General features: G+C 43.1%; 1 long non-coding RNA gene across 1 annotated transcript; it reads right to left on the bottom strand.

Annotated features, from left to right (window-relative positions):
* Nucleotides 1-5,538: 5,538 nt before the first annotated feature.
* Nucleotides 5,539-7,493, bottom strand: LOC109771314 (uncharacterized). The gene is made up of 4 exons (XR_002234767.4): nt 7,180-7,493; nt 6,379-6,409; nt 5,985-6,091; nt 5,539-5,906 (listed from the first exon to the last, which is right to left on the bottom strand). It is a non-coding gene; the product is annotated as an uncharacterized lncRNA (long non-coding RNA).
* Between the last annotated feature and the right edge of the window lie 779 nt (nt 7,494-8,272).

The following is an 8,272-nucleotide window of genomic DNA, read 5'->3' as shown; positions in this document are numbered from 1 at the left end:
GCTCCAGATCTGGCCTCTCGATGTAGAACAGGAGGTGGCGGCGGCTCCGTATCGGGAAGCGCAATGAAACCTCCTCTCCTATTTTTTCTCCGAAAATAGGATTTTATAGCGTCGGAATTAGGGTTAGGGGGCCTCCAGGTGGGCACAACCCACTAGGGCGTGCCTGGAGGGGTGGCGCGCCCTGGTGTATCGTGCTCACCCAGGGCACCCCCTCCGGTGGTTCTTGGTCCCAATATTTTTTATTTATTCTGAAACAAATCTTCAAAAAGTTTCGTTCCAATCCGAGAACTTTTATTTCTGCACAAAAACAACACCATGGTAGTTCTGCTGAAAACAACATCAGTCCAGGTTAGTTTCATTCAAATCATGCAAATTAGAGTCCAAACCAAGAGCAAAAGCATTAGGAAAATTAGATACGGCGGAGATGTATCAGCGCCACAATGGCAACACCTCAAGCGGGCTACCGCCCACCAGCGGGACACCCGATCCCGCCATTCCTCCTGCAACCCTCGAGGGGCTGGGGAAGCGACATCCGGTCCGGCCCCCCTAGTCAACACCACGGGGCCGATATATCGGTCATCATGGCCGAGGTTGAAACATCGGCCAAACAGGGCCAAGGTGAAGAGATCCCCGCGGTCGTCAAGGAAGGGCTGGGCCAGACATCAGCCCAGCCAAGGTCGACTCTGCCGCCAACACCACAGCCAGAGGCCTTCATTCCCAACACTTCGGTGTTGGATTCCGAGGTTCTACTACCCTCGCCTCCCACCACAGGGCGAGTTGCCGCGGGGTGGACCGAAGAGATGGACATAGCCTTAATGGGCTCCTCCATCAAAGAAGAGCACCGCACGCTGATCGGCGTGGCGCTGCAGGGCTTCTAGTCTGCGGAGGTCGGGATGCATGAGGTCTTCAAGGGCCTCGTCAAGAGCTTCGTGGTATATTTCTTTGTATTTGTATTAAGATTAACCTCCCTGCTTAGAATTATTTGCAAATCCGAGCTTTTGTCCGAAGGCATTTTCACCTATATCGCAACATAAAACTTAGACATCATAGCCAGTGAGTAGCCCCCGAGCCCAAGGCCGGTTTTAAAAAAACTGGCTTTGGGGTCGAAGCAGAGGATCATAAGTTGATAAATAAGTAGCCCCCAAGACTCTGGCGGGCATCGAAAAATTTGTGTCCGGAGTACTGGTATCGGGAACGGGGGCTAAATAAGAATTTTTTGTTTGCAGGTCTCGACCTCGGCACGTCTGAGGAGATTGCGGAGATGAACCATAAGCTCAAGAGGCATGAAGATGACATCAATCTGATGAACAAGCATATCAAGCTATCTCAAGGTAAGCTACAAATCCGAGATGTTTTCAAATTTACTTTGAGAAAAGGTAGCTTTTTTGAATTATAAAGCTAATGCCGAGTTCTTTGAATGACAGTTGCTATGGCCGAGCTTGAGGGGCTCAAGTCCGAGCTTTCAAAAGCTCGACAGGAGGCCCAGCAGTAGAAGGCTTCGACCGTCCAGGCTGAGAAGGACCTAGTCGTCGAAAAGGAGGCTACTTGTAAGGAACAGGCGCGGGTGCTGAAGGTTGAGGATACCCTGAAGGGCGTGTATGAGGAGGGCGATGCCCTTCAGGACAAGGAGAAGAAGAGCGAGGAGCTCAAAAAGCTACGTCTAGCGCACGCCAAGATCGAGACCCAGGCTCGAGCCAACCGCGAAGTGCTCCAGCAAGTGGAGCAGATCGCCGCGGGTAAGCCATTTTTACTTTAGAGTGTGTTTGGCAGCATGCTGCTATTAAATATCTTATGGAAAAGAAATATGCTAAACCTAGACTAATTAGGTGGGTTCTTTTATTACAAGAGTTTGATTTGTATATTGTTGACAGAAAACTAGGTGAGAATCCTGTAGCAGATAATTTGTCTAGGATGGAAAATTTTCTTGATGACCCACTGCCTATTGATGATAGTTTTCCTGATGAGCAACTAGCTGTTGTAAATGCTTCTTCTTGTAATAGTCCTTGGTATGCATACTATGCTAATTACATTGTTGCTAAACATATACTAGCTAGTTACACATACCAGCAAAAGAAAAAGTTTTTCTTTGATTTAAGACATTACTTTTGAGGTGACCCAAATTTATATAAAGAAGGACTAGATGGTGTTATTAGACGATGTGTACCTGAGCATGAACAGGAACAAATTCTACGGAAGTGTCATTCCGAGGCATACGGAGGGCACCATGCTGGAGACAGAATTGCACATAAGGTACTACAGTCTGGTTTTTATTGGCCTATTGTTTTCAAGGATGCACATGAGTTTTTTCTCTCTTGTGATGAATGCCAAAGAATTGGTAATACTGGTAGACGTCAGTAAATGCCTATGAATTATTCACTTGTCACTGAACCATTTGATGTTTGGGGTTTTGATTATATGGGAACTTTTCCTTCCCCTAATGGGTATATTCATATTTTAGTTGCGTTGATTACGTTACTAAGTGAGTAGAAGCTATTCCAACTAGTAGTGATGATCATAACACATCTATTAAAATGCTTAAAGAAGTCATCTTTCCGAGGTTTGGAGTCCCTAGATATTTAATGACTGATGGTGGTTCACATTTTATTCATGGTGCATTCCTTAAACTCCTAGCTAAATATGATGTCAACCATAGAATTGCATCACCATATCATTCTCGATCTAGTGGCCAAGTTGAATTGAGCAATAGAGAAATAAAGTTAATATTGCAAAAGACTGTTAATAGATCCAGAAAGAATTGGTCTAAGAAACTTGATTATACATTGTGGGCTTATAGAACTGCTTACAAAAACCCTATGGGTATGTCTCCATATAAGATGGTCTATGGAAAAGCATATCATTTACCTCTCGAGTTAGAACATTAGGCTTATTAGGCTATTAAAGAACTCAATTATGATTTCAAACTTGCCGGTGAAAAGAGATTATTTGATATTAGTTCTTTAGATGAATGGAGGACACAAGCTTATGAAAATGCCAAGTTGCTTAAAGAAAAGGTTAAAAGATGGCATGACAAAAGAATCCAAAAATGGGAATTTAAAGTAGGTGATCAAGTTCCATTGTACAACTCTCGTTTCACATTCTTTCCAGGTAACCTTCTCTCTAAATCGGAAGGACCATATATCGTCAAAGAAGTTTATCACTCGAGAGCTATCAAGATCAACAATGCCAAGGGCACTAATCCAAGAGTTTTTAATGGGCAAAGAATTAAACATTAAATCTCAGGTACGCCCATTAATATTGAGACTAATATTATTCAAACTGTTACACCAGTGGAACACATAAAATAGACCTTCCGGAATGCTCCAGAACCCTTAAAAGGAGTAGGTACGTGATACGACAAGTAAACCGACTCCAAAAGTTGCATAAATGTACTTTTTGTTTGTTTCAGAATATATAAAAATTAGGAAAATAATAAACCATCAGGAAAGTGCCCGAGGGAGCGACGAGCTCAGTGGGCTCACCCACCCCCCCGAGGCACGCGTGTGAGCTCGTGGCTCCCCCATGGACTTTCCCGACCCCGTTATGTTCCATAATACTTGTCCTACACGGTAAAAATATATTATATATACTCCTCACTGTTTTGACCACCGCATCGCGAGTTTTCCCTCTGTTCTTGTTTCGGGTTGTTTTTCCAGCAGATTTGACAGGATGTCACCGCAAGATTCGGATGGGGAGAGTTATGGCTCCCATTATGTTGCTAATCCAAGGATCTATGCCGATATTGATCTTTACGGGTGGTCTATGTATGAGGAGCTAGAAGCTGATTTCAAGAGGGTGGACGACTCCAGTGCGAAGAACAAGAAGAAATCCCTCTAACTCAACTGGGGGATATGTACGTGGAGTTCAAGAAGTCAATCCTTCCTAACATAGTTAAACCTTCAAGTACTCGTTTCAGTGCTTATAGTCGTATGCAGGCAGAGCCCTCTTCATCTCCTAAGGCCAAATTGCACCCCTTGATGCATGCAAAAATAACCGCTACAAACAAGCTTCACAAGGACAATTTGGACCTTTGATACGTCTCCAACGTATCTATAATTTTTTATTGTTCCATGCTAGTATAGTATCAATCTTGGATGTTTTATATGAAATTATATGCTATTTAATACCATTTTTGGGACAAATCTATTAAGCTAGTCCCTAGTGCTAGTTGCTATATTTTGCTTGTTTTTGGATTTTCAGAAAATCAATATTAAATGAAGTCCAAACGGAGAAAATTCTTTGGATTAATTTTTTCTGGCTAGAAGGGACCCACCAAGGTTCGGGAGAAGACAGAAGAGCCACGAGGGAGTGAAAAGCTCATAGGGCGTGCCCCAGGGGCACCCCTTGAGCTTGTGGGCCCCTCATGGCCTAATTCCACCTTTATAAATTCCCAAATATTCCCAATATACCAGAGAGCCACTTGAAACACTTTTTTGCGCTGTCACAAGCTTCTATTCTTCTGCGGTCCCATCCGAAGGCCTTTTCGGTACTTTGCCGGAGGGAGAATGGGCTTCTACATCATCCTTGCTGCCTTCCGATGATGCGTGGGTAGTTCACCACAGACCTACGGGTCCATAGCTAGTAGCTAGATGGCTTCTTGATGAGGACATGGATACCACAATTACACCCACAACCCCTACTACTATACCTATCGGACCAATTACTAGAGCCCGCGCACGCTAGTTAAATTACCAGGTACTTTCGTTTCTTACTAATGTTTCTAATGTTCATGAGAATGTGATGCTGCCTAACTTGGATACATTTGTGTTGCTTACAATTGAAGGGCTTAGCACGGACAAGAAGGATGAACATTGGAGCATGATCAAGCACGAAGATGAAGGCCTGTGCAAAGAGAACAAGAACGGAGGTTCTAGTGGATATTTTCGAACTTGGAAGCCACCATGATGACATATAAGAAGATGGATGAAATATACAAGATGGCCTTTCATAAATTCCTAGCTTATTATTGGTGTTGTGCTACCTTATTTTTGGACCATGCCCATGTGATATATTTTTAGAGTTCGTATTATAGGGAAACGACTTAGGAGGTGTTTTAGTCCCACCTTCCAAGGGTGGAAAAAATCCCCTCTCTTTTTCCTATAAATATAGCCCTTAAGGCATCATTTAGACTTGGATTTTATTTAGTTAAAAGTTAGCCATCGCTGCAACTTTGTGTTTTTTTTTGTGTCCAACGACCAGACCAAGACCGCTTATGAAACCCCACTTTTATCAATAATTCATCCATATTCGCAATATTTAGATTGCTTAATCATATTTTTGCTTGTTCTTCGATTGCTTGCAGGAATAGACCTTCATGGTCAGGTTGTCGTGCTCCGGTGTGGTCAATAAACTCTTGGAGTTGGTTTATCGATTGCTAAGGCGCAACGTCGTTGCACGTTTGTAGTCGGGTCGTCAAAGTCATCTCCACCATATCGATAATTATCATCTCATCGAAAGATCGAGACCCTCGCTTCTAGCAAGTGGTATCGGTTTTTCAGGTTGCTCGACGAGATTTTTCAGTTTTTCGTAGTCTAGATTGCATCCGTTCTTCATACATATAGTCCACGAAAAAGCCACAAAAAGTTAGATTAGTTCATCTATGTCCCAGACAGTTTGAGCCTTTTCCCTATTACCACTTCGTTTTTGCATTGTTGAATTTTCGGTTGCATAGTGTGTCGAGTTGCTTGTTTTAGTGTCTACTAGTAAGCTTGCACGTGCGTTGCACGTCTCCTGAAGTCATGTCTTGTGTACACAATAACGACACCCCTCCATGCCTCCACCGCCTCATCCCTTTCGGGCACACGCTCGCGCCTACACTCAATGAGATCCTTCAGGGCAACACCTCTTTCCTTGACTTCCTCTTGTACATCATTTTCCTCACGGTAGTCTTCCAGCAAAAATAATTGATACTACATAAACATGATAGAATCAAGTACTATTCATGCCATAAACATTTCAAGCTTAGGAACCCAATATTAATCACATACCACAGGTCGAGGTTTTACATCTTGAATACTATGGAAATGGCGGTAGCAAAATCAGGAGGATTGAGGACGATACATGCTCCAGAATTGTTGTAACTGTCCTTGGAAGTCTGTAGCAGAATCAAATATTGATTGTTAGAACTCAGTTCGGATAGAAGTAAAACAACAAATTTAACTATACAATTAATACATGGTTAGTTGGTCAATATCCTTCCTGAACATGAATTTGAATTGTGTGGATGCATACTACTACCTGCAAAAGCATGATAGACATCATCACCATATATGTTTCTCTTCTTGTGTTTTGGTTGCATTATCTGTCAGGTAATTTATGATTTCTCGAACTCCTAACTGAGCAGCAAAATAATAACAGAGATTGTTACAGCCTTTGACTCACCTCTATGAGCAGCAGTGAGTTGGCGATGATCCTGAAAAAAATAAGGGAACCAAAAGAGCTACATTAATTCCACTCCGAAGTAGTTTAACAAGTATTGTAGGAAATATTTTTGATCTAAAAACTGAAACTATCCATTAGTTGCACAATAAATCTCTCGTGCTAGTTGTTCAATCTAGCAGTTTGGTGGCATGGAAAGAACAGACTTCCAGAGTTTCAGTACTTCTTTCGTTTGAACCTTAAGACATAACCAAGCACATAGGGGATAAACCATCCAGCACACTTTCCTTGCTACAAGAGAGCATACAACTGAAGCAGATCTCCATCATTAAAATTGTTGATTTTTATCATAACATTCCAAGAAGAGACAATTTCCCGGTTATTAATTTAATTTACAACTAATTTCCGCGCAAAAGATAGCTTTCTAGTTGGAGATGTACAATTAAAAGAATATGTTAAGTTGGCTGGACACGTTATTCCATTCCGGATAAGTATTGCTAGATTTAAGCTGGTTGGTCATGTAAACTAATAGTATTGCAACTACATATTTGCAGAAATCGATTACAGCCGTGCGCAAGAAGAGTCATCCTAGCTTCTCGCTGGATTACAGTCGATTACACCATTTTCAGCTTGCTCTTATGGCAGTCAGGTGTGAGCCCAGTTGTTTGAACAACACAGAGGTACAAAATTAATTAAAAATAGCCATGAGTGCCATCTCAATATCCTATCTATCTCTCTCTCGGCTGGGTAGGAAAGACGGGACAAGCTGCAAATATACAAGGTGGGAGAAGGGCCGGTTCGTACCTTCAGGAGAAGAAGCAGGCGCTAAGCCTCTCCCGCCGCTGGTAGCCCGCTGGAGTATCCCCTCTTCGCCGCCCCGCAGGCCCTCGCCCGCGGCCGCTACCGACAGGCCCTCGCCCGCCGCAGGCCGCCCGCGCCCCGCAACCGCTCGCCCGCCAATCCCATCTTCCTCCCTTGCTGTGCCGCAGTGGAAGAGCCGAGTGCAGATCGAGGGAAGGGAGCTGGCGGCGTAGATCGAGAGAGGGAGAGACAAGGAAGGGTTTCATCACGACTTCACGAGCCAAAGAGAGGAATGAGCGTTGTATGCGGAGTCAGGGCGCAGTGCGTGGAATATTCCTATGCGGATGGAGTATAGTCAGTCACGGGAAATTGCAAACTGCACCCCATAGAGCTATTAGATTAATGATGGTTGTTAGATTAAAATTTGTGGGTTTAATTGTGCGGTACAGATTGGTTTGTGTAATGTTGTGGGTCTAATTGCGGGGTACACATAAGAAAATTCTTATTTGATTGTTTAATAGTAGTATAGATACTTTTAGAGTTTCGATTTCTAGTCACGCTTTGTTCACGCCACATCCACATACACCAGCTTCCACTTTGTTGTCATATTCCACTGCCACATGATTTCCGTCCACTTTCGTGTGTCATCATCATCTCAATTTGTTTTGCCTGTTGCATCTGCTGAGTAAAGGAACAGAAAAGGTTCAGTACCGATTAAAGAGAGATAGTTTGGACTAAAAGGAACGTAACACATATTGGACGTGGTACTATTGGAGAGAAGAGTTCGCTGGTGTAGTAGAAAAAATAAGGGAAAGATATCAACCGTGAGGAGGACTACAAGCAGATTCGTACTACTAGTAGATTCGTTGGGAACCGCTGAGTTAATAGAAGAATGAAGGCAGATTCAGCTGGGTTTTGGAAAGTACCCCTACGTACTAAGGTGTTTGCATTTGGAAAGATATAATTAATTGCAAAAGGAATCTGCACGCAAATCAGGGGTAATCTTGTTAGGAAAGATTCTATTGGTTATCTTCCTTGTGAAGTTTTCTTGGAGAGAGAGCAAATAAGGAAAAGAGCCGAAAAGACTCATACGCGG

The sequence above is a fragment of the Aegilops tauschii genome, chromosome 1, assembly GCF_002575655.3.
Source record: "Aegilops tauschii subsp. strangulata cultivar AL8/78 chromosome 1, Aet v6.0, whole genome shotgun sequence".
Classification (NCBI taxonomy): domain Eukaryota; kingdom Viridiplantae; phylum Streptophyta; class Magnoliopsida; order Poales; family Poaceae; genus Aegilops; species Aegilops tauschii.
Note: the sequence above shows the minus strand (reverse complement) of the source record. Positions and strands in the feature narration are given on the sequence as shown.